Source organism: Grammomys surdaster, unplaced genomic scaffold (assembly GCF_004785775.1).
Source record: "Grammomys surdaster isolate TR1022 unplaced genomic scaffold, NIH_TR_1.0 62, whole genome shotgun sequence".
NCBI lineage: Eukaryota > Metazoa > Chordata > Mammalia > Rodentia > Muridae > Grammomys > Grammomys surdaster.
Window position 1 is genome coordinate 15,294,896 of NW_021604564.1, and position 16,827 is coordinate 15,311,722.

Sequence of the window (16,827 nt, forward strand, 5' to 3'; positions counted from 1 at the left end):
AGAGTTCAAGTGTACAGTCCACCATGACTGAGAAGTCAAGGTAACAGCAGAATGATGCAGTTGTTAACATAGAATCCACAATCAGGAAGTAGAGAGCAAGGAATGCACACTGCTGCCTACTACCTTGTCTGCACCATCTAGGATTCCAGCTTTAGAATGCTGCAGCCCACCTTGACCAAAGCTACCCAACCCAGTTAACTTAAATAAAATTATCCCCTCGGGCATGTCTAAAGGACCATCTCCCAGGAGACTCCAGATTCTATCAAGTTGAAAATTAACACTTACCGTCATAGGCATGCTATCACATGATATAAGCAGTTATGTCACTTGGCTCCCACTATCTCATGCATATACCTCTTAGCTAGAACCCAATTCACATTGGTTTCTGTCCCCTGGAAGTGTAGCTTTGGGCTGTTTTTTCAAGATTGAAAAGAAGCTACATTGCAGACTAAGCTATAAATTTGTATCATCCTAACTTTTGTTGACAATATGTTGCAAACAGCAACTTTCCAAACAGAGAAAATAATCAAAACAGTTGTGGGTAAGTCAAAGATGTATCCGGGAAACAAATCTGTCAGGACTGTAGGGAGATACACTGTTTATATTTGAACATACAGGACAAGATAAATCCAATGCTTAAATAACACTACTGTAGCACATTCAACTTGAAATAAAAAATGGTAATAAAACAAATTAAGTGGTCTTTTGAGACTGTCAGTGATTTTTATAAATAAAACATTAGCGCTACTTATTAAGCAGCTGGGTTTCTTTGGTGGTCCATTTCCTACAAAGAGTTAAAGGTTTCTAGCTTCAATGAAAGACTTTTGTGCACATAAGGTTGAGATTAAGACCTACTGAACTTTTGCATCTTATCAGCTTTCCAGCACACATTACCTATTTCTACCTCTCAGAGAGGTATAAATGTTCAAGCAGGGATAGCCACTGTGTTGTTGCTTACAAATTCTAGAGTGCTTTAAAATTAAAGTACCTGAAAGCCAAACTTCTGATATTCTAATAGCATATAACTGTTCTCATTTAACATCCAGCACAGCTCAGTATTGAACCTACTTGACTGTGTCAGGATCACAGTTTTCCTTTTACATTAAATATATTGTGGACTCCAAGTGCCCCTGTTGACTGAATACTATCCCTTCATGAAGTTTCAGGGATCTTTGTGAATTAACAATATATTTAATCTCTCACTTTCTCTGAAGGCTGGATATAACAGTCCCAATATATAGGCAGATCAAATGAAAGAAAAGGAGGTTTGGTTGATTCAAGGTTCATGAGCTGTTAAGGCAACAACCTTAAAAAGTCACAAAGCTGTTGGGCTGATGTTCAGAAACTTAGTTTGTAAGCCTTGGCCAGAATACCAGAGTCTTGCAGTTTTCCAAATCATTAACTGTATCTGTAACATAGATACTCAGAGCATGGTGCAGCCAGAGGAGGATGAATGTCTTCTTTGTGCTCCTTCCTTCTGTGTCCCTCGTGAGCAAGACTGTGTTTTACATATTCCAGGTCCCCCTGTCTTACATCCCAAATCTTTGAGGGGTGTCTTCAGGAGGGAAATGACAGGATCAGGCCAACAGTCTCAAAGCAAAAGCAAGAGGCAAAATGTAGGCGAGCACTCTGTGCACATAGAAATACTCCTGTTTGAAAGTGAGCAGGTTCATATTCATTTAGGAATCTTTTATTAGCTAAATACTTGAGTGTAAGAAGCAGCACTTTCTTCATTTCTTCAATGCATCAGCAAATTTTCAGATTTTCACACAAGCTTTTTAAAATTAAGAGAGGTCCTTCTGTAAGGGAGCATATGTAAGCCATTGGGAGGGGTTGGGGAGAGAAGAGGAAAGAAAACAACTTTAGGTTATACAACTCCTTGTCCTTAAAGACAGCTTGGAGACATGGAAACCATATGTGAACTTTTAGCTAATAAAATATAATGCCAAGATGTGGTGTCTAAAGCTATTGCACCCAAAATGTAATTGGACATATGTTCATTTACTTGCTTATAATCAAAACATTAAAAATTGTTTTGAACTCGGCTAGGTGTGAGTGTTGGACTCACTTAATTTATGTAATTATCTCACATGGAAAAAATGCACTGGTGCCCTGGTGTTATTATTACATCGAGGAAAGTAAATAATGTATAAGCTGGAATAGATAATAACTAAGCAGAACCAAACGGTGCCTATTGCTCATGCTGGAGAAAGGAAAACAGCTTATTAATTTGACACTGCAGTTGTTTTCCCATGAGCGTGCTATTCAACTGGTATGATCTTTGCAGATTTACCCTGTCAATGCAAAGGAATGTCAGTCTGTTTGAGTAATCAATGCAAATTTCATTTCTTCAATGAGAAAGAACAGTTTTGCTTGTCTGCTAAAATTTCCAGGATGTCAGGATTTGGTTACTAAGCTCAGTTTATTCACTGTATGAATCAGGATTTCATATGTGAGTTCATTCAAGAATGTCCAAACAGAGGCTGGAGAGATAGCTCAATGGGTAAGACGGTTGACTTCTTTTCTCTAGGACCTGGGTTCAGTTTCCAGCACCCACATGGTAGCTTACAGCCATACTAACTTTAGCTCCATGGGATCTGAAGCCTTCCAAGGTCTACAGGGACCAGGCAGACATGTGGTATACATACATACATGTAAGGAAAAGATTCATTAACATAAAATAAATAAATCTAACAGAAGTTTATTTAAAATAAATAATATATAGTGTTAAGAGTCCCCTGCCTAAAGGATCTGCTGTGTCACTTGATGAATTTATTCCCATTTATTGATTTATTTGTTCTTTCATTAGTTGGTTGGTTTATTGGACACCTAGAGAAGAACATTTACTACAAGGTAGGTAATATTCATCATTTTTTAATGTTTTGAATATAGGTGAGATAGATTTTCTTATATTAAGCATAGACAATGATTTCCACTATCACTATTTTTAACCTATACAGCACTGAGTCATAGCCATGAGAAAACTCAATAAAAGACACCCAGACAGGAAAGGATGATGTGATTTTTGCGGTCAGTTGAGTAGATTTATATAGAAAAGCTCTGAAGACACACACATACAACTAACCATAAATATTCCAATTCATTAAGATTGTAGGATACAAAAGCAACGTACAAAACCAAATCAAAACAAAAACTCAAATCCCTGTCTTGAAAGAAGAATCCATTCTGAGAGTCTAACATGCTGACTATAGTGATATTAACTCTGTTATAACTGAAAAAATCATGTCTTACGTATTTTTGCTGCAAAATAGAAAGTTTGCTATGTGAAATGGTGTATGGATGTATTAGATTGATAGTGGCATAATTTTATCACTGTGTGGACATATCAAAAGTAAAAAGAAAACTAAATATAAGGACAAAGGAAAATCAGGAGGATTCTTCAATTTAGGTAATTAGAGGGAAAATAAGAAACTTGAATTAATCAATATCAGTATTATTGTATTAAAAGGAAAACATTAAAAAAAATCAATCTCCTCCTTCAAAACAAGATAACACACACACACACACGCACACATACAAAGCTAAACTAAATTAAAGGTGTAGAAGTTATATGTAAAGCAACTTTTCATCCTCCTGAGGTCAAAATGCAAACACAGTAACATCAATGGGGCCAGGTGATGTGAGAATGCTGTGCAATTAGACTACCTTGCCACCGGTGTGTCTCATCACTGATTCGTTAAAGAGAGTCAAAACCTATCCATTTCTATGTAATCAATAACTTTCAGAATATATCTTCTATCCTTACACATTACAGAATCATTACAGGATAAAGTTTTTCAGAAAACTATATACTTGGGTATGCTAACTAGAAAGGTAGATGGCAACACCCATTGATGAGGGCTGTGAGGTGGGTCTGTGGAGAAAGTGTCTGCTGTACAAGACTGAGGACTGAACTACAGATCAGAACTCATGTAAAAGTTGGATGGGTATAGTGGCCCACCTGGAGTACTTGGTTTAAAAGGAGAGATCAATGGGCTCCAGATTCAATGTAAGTTCCTTTCTCAATAGTTTCTCAGCGAAGAGAAAGTACGATAGTCAGCATCAACATTTGGCTCCCATAGGCATACATACATGTCTGCAATATGCACCACCTCCCTGTGTAGGGACAACAACAATGGTGTTTTGCTTCATATGTCTTAGGAATGTAATGAAATTTAAATGGGCTGTTATAGTCCATATGCTTAGACTAGTGTCCAACACATAGGCATACTCACACATATATAAATCCTCCTATTAGTACTGGAGTATAAGAATTGAAGCACCTGACTTGTAGAAATCTGTTTCATTTCATCCGTCATGTTACTAGCAGAACTAGGATTTTAACCCAGATATGCCTGGCTTATATTTCATCAGAGTCACAGGCATTACTATATGAACCAGAACTCTCTGACTGTCCCTTCATTTGGTGCCCTAGATACCAGTACACCAGAATGGATCAGCATGCCATAACTCTAACCCGCTCATGCTCAAAGACTGTCAGACACCCCTCACTCTCCAGTGACCTCTGTGGAATTCAGTGAACCTAAGCTGCAGATCTGAAAACTTAACTCATTCAAAGGGAACCAAAATGTCTCCGTTTCCTCAGAGAAGTCAGAATGGTTCTTTAGTTTATTTGTTTGCTGAGGATCACATAACCCCCCAAGGATAATTTGTAAGACGTGGGAGACTCGTTGATTTCCAGTGTTGAAAACAAATGACATGATAACTAGACAGGCTTGGATCCAGAAGGGGCAACAGCAAACAAAATCAAGAGGCACTTCAACCGTACTGTTGAAGTTCGAAAAATCCATTACCAAGTCATGGAAAGAAAATAACTTGAGGAAATATCATCTAAGGTCGACCGTTTCCAATCACTGGTACTCCATCCATTATATGCTTGAGTGGTTCCAGGAACAACAGAAGACCATGCACTGCTTCAATGCCAAGGACAAGAAAGGCAACCCAGTCTGTCGGACTGACTTCCCCTCGCTCTCACTCAGCCCCAACATCTCAGGCCTCGCTTCCCTGGCCAGATGAGTTAGTCATTTGAGAAGAGAGTTTGCAGCCAAGGGCTTCATTGTCAAACAAGTCCCCCAGCTCTCTTGTAGGCCATCTGTTGCTTCCAAAGGTCTTGCACACAGGAAGTGCTTGATGGAGACAATACAATGGGTATGCCAGTCCACGCCAATTCTACCATCTTGCTGTCTCACATCCACATTTGAAGAGCTGTGGTCAGTGTCATGGGTGTGCAGTGGCTGATCAGCAAAGATCATGTGTGTGAAGTAGCTCTTTACACAGGCCTATAAGACACGTTCATTCTAGATGAGGGTAAGCCAACACACCTATTTTGAGTTTTTTTTAATGCATACTTCACAAGTATGGTCATTATGCACATTCCAAAACTCCATGACTTTTCACATGGCAGAACTTAGGATGCTTCAGACAACACTGTAAACTAGATGATAGACCTCTATCAGATTGTAGGAAAAACACAAAACTTGTTTGTGCAAACCAGAAAATTGATACCATTGAAAGAAACTAAGGTCCAGATGACTGAAGAATCTCATTATGAGAGTGAAAAACGAATTAGTTTGTCCAGTAAATATCTTTGTATAAAAGAATGGGTGTGGTAAAAAGAAAATTGAATTGTAGCTTGTCTGGTGGTCCGGCATAATCTTTTATAGTACATATATTGTCAGTGGCCAAAATAAATAAAGCACACAGCTATACTGAGACATTCTTCCTAAATTCCATTTGACATTCTGTTCATTTGCGTTTCACTCAAACTTTTATACTGAGGTACTCAAAGTTTTTCTGAGCCTAAACACATGTGTCTCAAACCTTCTTTGAAATTTTACTTAGCAATGTTGGTGGGATAAAGCTTAAAGACTGCCAACTTGATGGAGAATTACTAAATATTGTCTAGATATTAAGATTTTGTCTAAAGATCTTTTAAAAGCTATATTAAAATTAGTTATTCAGAGGACACTTGTTTAATAGAAAGAAGGCTAGTTGCTTAGCATTGAGATGACAGTATTCGTTTCTCATAGATGATGATGTCTGCTAAAGTGTGTTGGACAACCTAGAAGAAAGTAAAACAATTATACATGGAGCTTATCAAACAGATAGCTTGGAGACAGTTTAGAGATACTGGTAGTGATGGAGGTGGTGGGGATGATGATAGTGGCTGAGCATGAGTGTATGTGTGTGTGTTTGTGTGTGTGTGTGTGTGTGCGTGTGTGTGTGTAATGGTATTGTTGGTAGTGGTGGTGGCATATGGTGGTGGTGGTAATATGTAGTGATATTAGTGTGTGTGTATGTAATGGTATTGGTGATAGTGGTGTCACTGGTGGTGGAAGTGGTAGTGGTAGTGTGTGTGTGTGTGTGTGTGTGTGTGTGTGTAGATTTTAGGTGCTGTTTCTCAGGACCAGGTAACCTTACTTTTAATGAAACAGTTTCTTTCACTGGCCTGGAATGTTCTAATTAGGGTGGGCTGGGCAGCTAATTAGTTAAAATTTTTCTCTCATCTCTACCCCCAAGTGCTAAGAACCCAAACTTGTGTAACCATAGACACCTTTTTAATGTGGGTTCTGGGGAATCCAAATCAGGTTTGTGCTGCAAGCACTTTACTCACTGATCTATCTCCCTTATCTTTGGGTATCCACAGTCTTATCATTAGTTTTGGGCTAAATGTGATTAACTGATCCCATAGTGTGATGGTTCGAATGTGCTTGGCCCAGGGAGTGACACTATTAGGAAGTACGGCCTTGATGGAGGAAGTGTGTAACTTGGGTGTGTGCTTTGAGACCCCCCTTCTGTTTGCCTGGAGCCAGTATCCTCCTGTTTGCCTTCAGAACAAGATGTAGAACTCTCAGCTCCTCCAGTGCCATGCCTGCCTGAATGCTGCCATGCTTCCTGCCTTGATGATAATGGACTAAACTCTGAACCTGGAAACCAGTCACAATTAAATGTTGTCTTTACAAGAGACGCCTTGGTCATGGTGTCTCTTCTCAGCAATGGAAACCCTAACTAAGCCACATAGCCATCTGCTGTTCTCTCTCAAAACATGTATAAAAGTAATAAAAGGGACTCCACTGGCTCACTTTCTATTTTCTATTCTGTTGAACATTTTGTCCTAATATCACCGGCTTAGGAAAGAATACATTCATGCTGGACTTGAGTTAGGGAACAGCTGGTGTGGAAAATGTTTCTCTTCTTTAAGCCCTTCCCTCTGCTTATCCAAACAGAGAAGACAGATATATTTTCTCCTATTCAAAGGGAGTAGAGAGGAAATAAAAGAAAGCTAGACCCTCCCCCACCCACCATCAAAAGAGAGGGAATGTTCACCTCACTGTTCACCAGACACTTCAGATTTCACTTCTAGACTCATGGCATTTTCCGAGCGCTGGGCTACTTTTCAAAGACATTAGTCTCCCAAGAAGTAGGTGAGGATGAATTCCAGTTTAAGAAAGTTTTAAATATATTTTTAAAAAACAAAATGGCAAACAAATCATCTGGATATCAGTCTTTCTCTGCTTTCCAATGGCAGCTCTGGAATGTCACCAGCTCCACCTAGAGTTGCCACTGTTCTGACTCTTCTTTGACCCTTAAGTCTTCCAAGAAGAAGTTTGGGAAAGACAAGAGCCATTGAAAAGTTGCCAGTTAAGAAGTCAGTTTGAAAGTCGCTAAGCCAAAGCTGTGTACTTAGAACTGTTGGTCCTGAGTGTGTGTTTGAGTAATGCATTACATGGTATTAACATGGACAGTAAAACTCTTGCATTATTTTCTTCCCCTGGGGGCACATAATGCAAAACTTCATTGACTGGAGCCCTGTTTGGTAAATGGGGCAGAAAATGCCTGTAGAGCTGAGGTAATGCTATGAAGAGAGTGGAGCATAAGATGGCATATAAATTCTTAATGGCATTGTTTCTGGCTTCTCCATGTGCAGCCCAGTGGATATGGTTGAGGCCTTTTAGGGAACAGCCCGGTTACAATTAAAACATCAGCCTGATCATTTCCTGGCATGCGTATGAGTGCAAGGCATAGATTAGAATGCATTTCATCAAGCTTTAATTTCATTTTCAGCCCCTTAAAAGTTCCATATCTCTTAAACATGCTACGGGCAACCTGTTATCTGGTGTAATGGAAAGCAGCATGCCCACGCACCAAATAAAAGCCCAAATAAAACCCAAACCTGTTTCGCTTTCCAGGCATGGTTTCATTGCATCTCCCATCCACCTCGTCCCACTGCCAGAGGCTCTAATGAGCACCAACTCAGGCCCAATCCTGCCAAGTGTGAGCAGGTGGGTTTAATGGGATGTGAGATGTAGCTTGCCTGTAAACCAGACTACCATTTCCTGGCAAGTTTGTGTGACTATTAGCAGGAGGGGGGGGTGGAGAAGAAGAGAGAGAGGAGTAAGGAGAGGGGAAAAGAGATGGGGAGAGAGACTTTCTAATCACAATGTTTATGGATAAGACTAAAATGTATAAATCATACCACCCAATATTACTTATCCATTGAGTAACAGTGGCATGTCAGATTTGAAATGTCTGAAAATCTTTCGTCTCTTTGCTACCTGTGGCATAAAGGGACGGATAGCTATACATTTTCCATTCTGACAAAGGAGATGAATGGAAGCTAGACCTACTACCCATTCATTTAAAGACTCACCCCCATTCCAGCAGTTTTGAAAGTAAGTACTTTTACTTATCTCGTAGACAAATCAAAGCATAAAATGATGGAGCTGGAGAAATAAAAACACAATTATTTCATGGTTATGTTTGATTATCTACACATTTGGAACAGAAAGATCTGAATGTAGATAACTAATTCTGGGTTTGGTTTAAATTATGATGTCTGTGTATTCCGAGGAGGAAAAAATATGCTAAAGACATTCAAGCGTGAGTGTGAGGTTCCTAGCAGATGACGTGCTGTGGAAGGAATTTCCAAAGTAGTGAGATATTTTACAGACTTACAAGTCTGCTGTTATCTTTCAAGGTAAAATGGTCCAGGGTAAGGGATGGGGGATGGGGGATGGGTAGTGGGCAGAGTCAGAGTCAACTACCAGCAATGTAACCACTAGCTGTGTGACTTAGCCGATGAAAGATGTAGGCTTTTGATTTTGCTTATTTAAATACTTCCTCTAACACCTTCTGTATCTATTCACAGCTTAGATTATATAAGAATCAAATACATTTTTAAGCACTTCTTAAAAATGTAAAGCACAATAAATAATTCTTAAATTGTACCTTAATCTCTATTCTCCCTGTAAGTTGTAAGAGTGGGGTGCTTCCCATAATTCTGCAGGGCAAAATGCATCTGGTTTTGGAACACCGTCTTCACAGTTCCTGTATGGGAATTGGCTTATGAACTTACGTTTTTTTCTTTACACTCAAAACAAAAGAGAATCTTGCACTGGCTATGTATTCGCAAATACCTTTCCAGAGAGTACGATTTCTATTTTTATTTTCTTTGGGGCACAGACACAGTTATTTTCATCCTGTTCTGGTTTTTAGTTCTTTGAGAGGTTTAAGTTTCTACAAAACATTCTGACCATATTCAATATAAGAAACTTTTAATTATACGTAGGAAAACCAGACAGAGAATAAATATGGATACACTAAAGTTTCAAGACCTTAATTTAGCTGACACGGTTTTCAAAACTCTTAGTTTTATATTTTCATAAGAAGCTTTAAGCCATCAATCCCTGGTTTTAATAAGGCAAGAAAAGGGGCCAATTCAATCAGTAGGACTTGAAGTTGTGTCAGACCACGTTACTGAGCCATCCCAGTTTTCCAGTCACAGTTTCAGTTCTTTGTCAGGTTCATTTATGATTGAGCTTGTATTCTACTGATCCATCTGAGTATCCCTGTGGCAAAGTCACTTTCTTCATAACAGTGGATTTATAGTAGTTTTTTTTTATTTATAGTAGTTTTCAAAAACATTTTCTCAATTCTGTGTAAGTGTGTTGGGATAGTCACATGAGTACAAGTGTTCATGGAAGACAGAGGCATTGGATCCACTTGGAGTTGGAATTATAGGCAGCTGTGGACCTTTCAGCCTGGGTGCTAGAGACTAAATTTAGATTCTCTGCAAAAGATATTTGCACTATGAGCAATTGATCACCCCATCCAAGGATTTATCGTGATTCTTAATGTCTATCAGGTCGGCTGCTCAGCCTCATTCTTCCTCCTCAGGAGTATTGTGGCCTTGTTCTATCTAGACTGTAGACACTGGTTGTCTGACTGAGAAGGTGCATATAAAGCAGACATATTCCCAGCCCCAGCATTAAAGCTGTAGACACTTGATACCATTTGACCTTTGACTCTATTTGCATAAAAGCTATCAGTCCACTAAGTCAAATCTTTCTGGATTGTTTGGCCTAATCTTTTTTTAAAATTAATATATTCTGCATGCCTTTTATTGGATTTCCTCTAAGTTACTAGCATTTTTATTGATATTTCAACAAGTAAATTTAAAATGTCATATTTTTTCTTATTGCTATTGTATAGAAAATGTAATTGATTATCACAGTGTCTACCAACTTGTTTTATAGCCTCATAACATACTCATCTGTCTGGGCTAGCAAGACTATTCAGTGGGTACCAGCACTTGTATAGCCTATGATGACCTTGAGTTCAAGTCCCAGAAAATACATAAATGTAACAAAAGAGAATTTACTTCAAAACTTTGTGTTCTGGCCTCCACAAGTGTATTATATACACATGTCTCTCCCACCACACACACACACACACACACACACACACACACACACACACACACACAAATACTCATACACTCACACACAGCTGAATTTATGGTTTTATTATACCTCTGTTCATTCTTTTATGTTGAGAAAGTGTCTCATTGCCGAGCGGTGGTGGCGCACGCCTTTAATCCCAGCACTTGGGAGGCAGAGGCAGGTGGATTTCTGAGTTCGAGGCCAGCCTGGTCTACAGAGTAAGAAAGTGTCTCATTTTATCAACCAGACTTCTCTTAAATTTAAGGTTCAACTGATCCTCTTGCTTCAGACTCCTAAGTAACTTGGACTGGAGTCATCACACACACACACACACACACACACACACACACACACCCTGAGTGTCATTCAAGTGATATAGCATATGTCACTTGAATTTTATTATTATTTTATTGTATTTATTACATATGTGGTGGTTTGAATAGGTATAGCCTCATTGACTCATGTGTTTAAATGCTTGCCCCATAAAGAGTGGCACTATTAGGAGGTGTGGCCTTATTAGAGAATGTATGTCACAGTGGAGACAGGCTTTGAGGTATTCTATGCTCAAGCTATATCAAATGTGGCCTACACAATACACACACACAGACACATACACACAGACACATATATGTGTTGTGTGTGTGTTTGTATGTGTGTCTGTGTGTGTGTATCATCTCTTCATAGTTCATCATTTTAAAAACTGCCTGACATATAGCCAGGCATGGTACCACACAAACAAAACAAACAGACAAACAAATGAAAAACCTTGATGTGTATGTACTATAATAATTTGAATAACTCATTCCAGGATCTTAAGTACATTTACAAGATTGTGCTCTGTTACCCCTCTTAACTGAAGGAGGCTAGTGAGAGTTGGTGACTGCAAGAGAAAGGAGAGTCAGGTTTCTTTAGGAGTGTGGAAAGGATTTAAAATGTAAATCATAAGCATTTACACCAGAGACAGGACGTACTTAGAGGTCAACTTAATAAGATATACAACAATATGTTCTTGCCTTCATATTGTATGCACACATGCACATCTAAGATAGTACTTAATAAAGGAAATTCGAACACTTCGAACTCATACCTAGAGCAAGTCAAAGATATCCTCTCTCATTACTAATTTTCCATATTGTAGTTGAAGGCCTAAGAAACAGAGTGTTTTTCTTCACAAATTGCATGAAAGTCTATGTATAAAAACCTAGACTTAACATGTAAGAATCATACATAAGAAATAGTCTATGATAAGATTTGGGAGTTAAAAAGTAAACCCATGAAAGGCTTCTATGGTAACCAAGTAGAATTTGAAGTTTAAAGTGTCATTTATACTAGTACCATAAAATTAAAACACATAGATATAAATAGAATATAGACGTTTTTACTATGCACATGAGAAAAATCACTGAACTTTCATGAAAAAATTTAAGGAAGAAGCAGACAGCTGAGGAGATATTTCATGTCTATTGATAGAAAAAATGTTTTCAATGTTATTTCTTCCCAGTTTAATATATTCATTAATCAAAAGTGACCAATTCTAGATCACTTTGCAGGACATTGGCAAACAGCCTAAAAAGTATATACACATGCAAGTGAAGTCTGGCATACAGCTGTTGGTAAAGTGTCTATCAGAGAAGCATGAAGATCTGAGTTTAACTCTCAAGACCACATATTTAAAAGCTGATGCAATGGTGTATCTCTGTAATCCTGTGCTTCCCAGCAGATAGAGGGAGCAGAGACAGGTGCAAGCCTGAAGCTCAGTATGAAGCTAGCCTAGGAAAACTGATAAGTTTCAGGTCCAGAAAGAGACCATAACTCAATAAGACAAATGTAGAGAGTGATAGAATTGAATATCCAATATGGGCCTCTAAACTCCATACACAGATGTGTGCACACTGCACACATTCATGAACACAGGCACACACACACACACACACACACAACATCCAGACAAAGAAACAATCAGACAAAATGCGAAAGATGCAATAGAGGCATGAATATTGAAAGAGAACAATCTTGAAGGACTCATACTACCCAACTACAAGACCACAGGAATGAAGACAGAGTGATCAAATACGTAATGAAAAAGAATAAAGAGACCAGAAATAGACTCAACCTCCACTAACATAATCAATTTGTTTACAGAGAAATCAAGAAAATCCTATGGAGACTAGATCATCTATTCAATAATGGATTCTGGTACCAGGCGTTCACATATAACAAATTAATGTAGACCTAGACCTTCTATCCACAACAAAAAAATAATTGAAATGGAACACAGATCTAAATGAAAAACACAAAACTAAACCAAATAGACAATAACAGAACATCCATGTGGACCACAGAGCAGCAGTATTCTTCTAAATACCCAGGGTGCAATCCCTTAAAAAAAGAAAAAAAGACTTGAAAACCTGGATTTCATTGAAATAACTGTTATACTTTGTTTTGGGAAAATCAGTGTCAATGTAAAAAGAACAGGAGCCATAACCTAGAAGAAAGTGTTTGTAAATCGCTTCTCGGCCTTTTGGCTAAGATCAAGTGTAGAAAGTGTTTGTAAAACTTACTGTAAGTACTTCCACATCTCACTAGGAAGATGTTTATGGTGAAATCAATATCTGAAAAGATCTCTGTATTACATGTCATCAGGGAGAGGACACACCTGTGTGGCTCATGTCCCCGTGCTGAACATCTCAAATGATGGAAGCACCAGGGCGCTCTTCATTACCTGTCTAAGAATAGAATGTGACATTTTATGAAACTAAACATGCTCTGACATAGCAACTACAGTCCTTGATATGTTTCCAAAAGTGGAAATTTTAGGATTCCACATAATACTTGCCATGAATCGTCACAAAACCTTAATTTACAAATACTCACATTTTAAAACAAGCCAGGGAGATGAATGTATAGGCCCTATAGTACCCAGATTGTCAATAGATATTTTCTAATGCTAAAAAGAAATGAGTTATCAAGCCATGAAGAATCATGAAATCAACTTAAAAGCACTGACTGAAAAAATAAGTTGATCCAGGAAAGACAGCATACAATGTAAGTCTCTTTATATGACATTCTGGAGAAGACTCACCCAGCTCAGTGATTGGCAGGGAGAAGGGCAGAGAGAGGGTCAGATAGATGAGGCACTTCTGTGCCTTTCAGTCATCGAAACTGTCCTGTCTAGTACTAAAGTGGTGGGTGCTTCTCATTGTAAAGTAGTCCAAGCATATGGAATGCAAACCCTGAGAATTAACCTTAATCTAAGCCATGGACATTGGGTTATTATGAAGCGAAAGAAATGTTGACAATGGAAGAATCTTTGGTCCAGAGCTGGGTAGTGGCAGATCGAAGGGCCTGGGGCTATGTAGAGAATCTCTACTTCTTGCATCAAATTTTCTGTGAAACTAAAATGTTCTAAAATAATTTCTTTTAAAAAATGTGTGTAAAACGTGAAGTCTAAGATCCACAAAGTGCTTATGAAAGAAAACAAACACATAAGTAAATGCATAAGGATAACACGTTCATAAGTTGCAAGAGCAAATACTGTTCAGATTCATGTGTAGATTCATCATGAAACAATTCATAATTCCAATGGATTCTACAATTAAAAATTGATAATCTAGTTCTAAAAGTCCTCGTGGAAAATCCAAGGACCTGGAACTGCCAGAAGAATGGAGTAAATGGAGAATAATGTTGACTAGTCTACTGCAAAGCTATAGTAAAAGCTGGCATAAGAATAGACAATGGGGTTAGCAGAACAAAATAGCAGTCCAAAAATAAACCAGTGGATATACAGTAAAATTACTTTTGACAAAGATGCCAAACTATTTCAACAGAGAAAGCCTAGTCTTTTCAACAGCAACAACAACAACAAAAAATAATAATGCCAGGAAATTGGATGTTTGTATAGAAAAAGATTTAAGTCTCAGTAATTCGTATATAAAAAAATTAAATACACATGAGACAATTATATATCCACTGAATTGATTAAAATTAAAAAGATGTCATGTGATGGTAAGCATGTGTCTATGAAGAGCCCCAAGTTTAGATCTGGTGGTGAACTTGTGCAAGACTTTGGGAAAAAAATATATGATTTCTCTAGTGAAATAATGCTGACATATAACTGAGCATTTCCCAACTTATAAATGCACCTAAAGAAAACAGCACAATCCTAACACAAAGACCTGGCATAAAAACATTATTCTGTAGTTAGAAGTATGTCCAACATATGATGCCATTCACCTGCAGTAATGAACAGTACACAACAGCAAGGAAGAATTTCCTCATGTATGAAGCAATGTATCTAACTGTGATACATAGATTACTGTGATAGATAGTTAACTATTTGATGCTGAGAAGATGTCACCAGAAAGACTTCACAACTGATCTAACATAAAACAGTAATGTGTAGTGACAGAAGTCACAGGAGAATGTGCTTCATTTTGAGTGGGTAGGATATTTATGGGGGTTTCCATTGCTACAGTGGAGGAATATGAATTTCCAGTGAAAATTATTTGTGAACAGAGTTCCTTCCTTCCTTCCTTCCTTCCTTCCTTCCTTCCTTCCTTCCTTCCTTCCTTCCTTTCTTTCTTTCTTTCTTTCTTTCTTTCTTTCTTTCTTTTTTTTTTTTTTTGAGAAAATAGCTCTCAGTGAGGAGAGAATATGTATCCATAAGTCAGCAAAAGCAACATGTTTCTTCTCTGGATTTCTTTCTGCAGTTATGACAAACACCACAATGAAAAGCAACTTGGGATAGGAAATGGTTTATTTGACTTGCAACTCCAGGTCACAGTCCACCATCAAGGTCAGGGAAGTCAGGGCCAGGGTCAAAGCAGACCCGCTTGCAGCAAGTCACTTCACTTCCAAGAAGCCCAGAAGGCACAGTGGAGGATCCTGCTTGCTAGCTGGCTTACACACAAGTTTTGAGGTTTCAAATTAGTTAAAAACCACCTCACTAGAGATGGTGCCTGCCACAGTAGGCTGGGATCTCCTGTGGTAATAACAATCAAGACAATCCCCCACGGATATGTCCATAAGCCAATTTAATCAGTGAGTCTCTCAGCTGAGACTTCTTTAAGTGATTCTAGGTTGCGCTAAGTCAGCCAGAACAGCTTCTAAAACCAAGGGAAACTTGCTTAACTTGAAATCATCCTCCAGTTAGTAATCTGTTTCACATGCTGCTTCTTGTGACCTTGTCCATGTGTGGTGTTGGCATCCCAAACCCAGTGTTAGAGATACACACAGTTCTTTCCTCATTTCCCCCATAAATCATCATGGAAGAGAAACAAGATCCACAGGTAGAGCTGGCAATGCTGTCTAATGTCTGACCAATACAACCAGTGCCTCCCTGCTACAGCCTGGACACCGCCAAGCCCCAATGACAAGGCAGCTAAGCTAGAGGTTAAGGAATTTGTATGAGGAGTTTATTTCCTGGTTTCTTTGTGTTCCAGCTGTATGGAGCTATTTTTTTTATCTTTGAAATACTATCAAATGGGAAGATTCAAAGATACAATTTTCTGGATATCTATGAGAGTTCTGGAAGAAGGTTGAATGTGCAGTGACTTTCATCATCACTGTGGATTTTTTTTTAGGAGTTAGGAATCACAGGTTCTACTGCTCTTGGACAGTCTTGATGCTATATAAATATGACTCATTATATCTCTCAAAATTGGGGAAGAATGTTCTACCATTTCCTAGTCGTTATTAAGTCATTGAGAGGAGCTAATAAATAGTCATATGACCATTGCTGCAAGCTGGTTAGTAGTAGCAAAATGTCTGTTCCTGTGCTAGAAATGAAGAGTGAAGATTCAGTGAAAGGAGACTATTTTTAAAAATTAGAATTTTAAGTTAGTGAAAGAACATTCTGAAGAAGAAAAATATATGAGCTGTAAAATTCATAAAAGATACAGAAGGTGAAAGAAATGATCTTAATAAAATCAGAGTAAGAGTTGTGGATCATCTTAAAGTGCAAACAAAATGTTGAACCCGGAAAAAATGTTGCTAAAGACTACTAAGGAGGGAAAGTCATCTCGGATCTCTATTTCACATATTCTAACACATGGGCATGCACTCAGGAATGCACACACACACACAT

General features: G+C 38.3%; 1 pseudogene; it reads left to right on the forward strand.

The window, feature by feature from the left end:
- Nucleotides 1–13,247: 13,247 nt before the first annotated feature.
- LOC114619229 lies at nucleotides 13,248–13,411 on the forward strand (annotated as a pseudogene).
- Nucleotides 13,412–16,827: the final 3,416 nt, after the last annotated feature.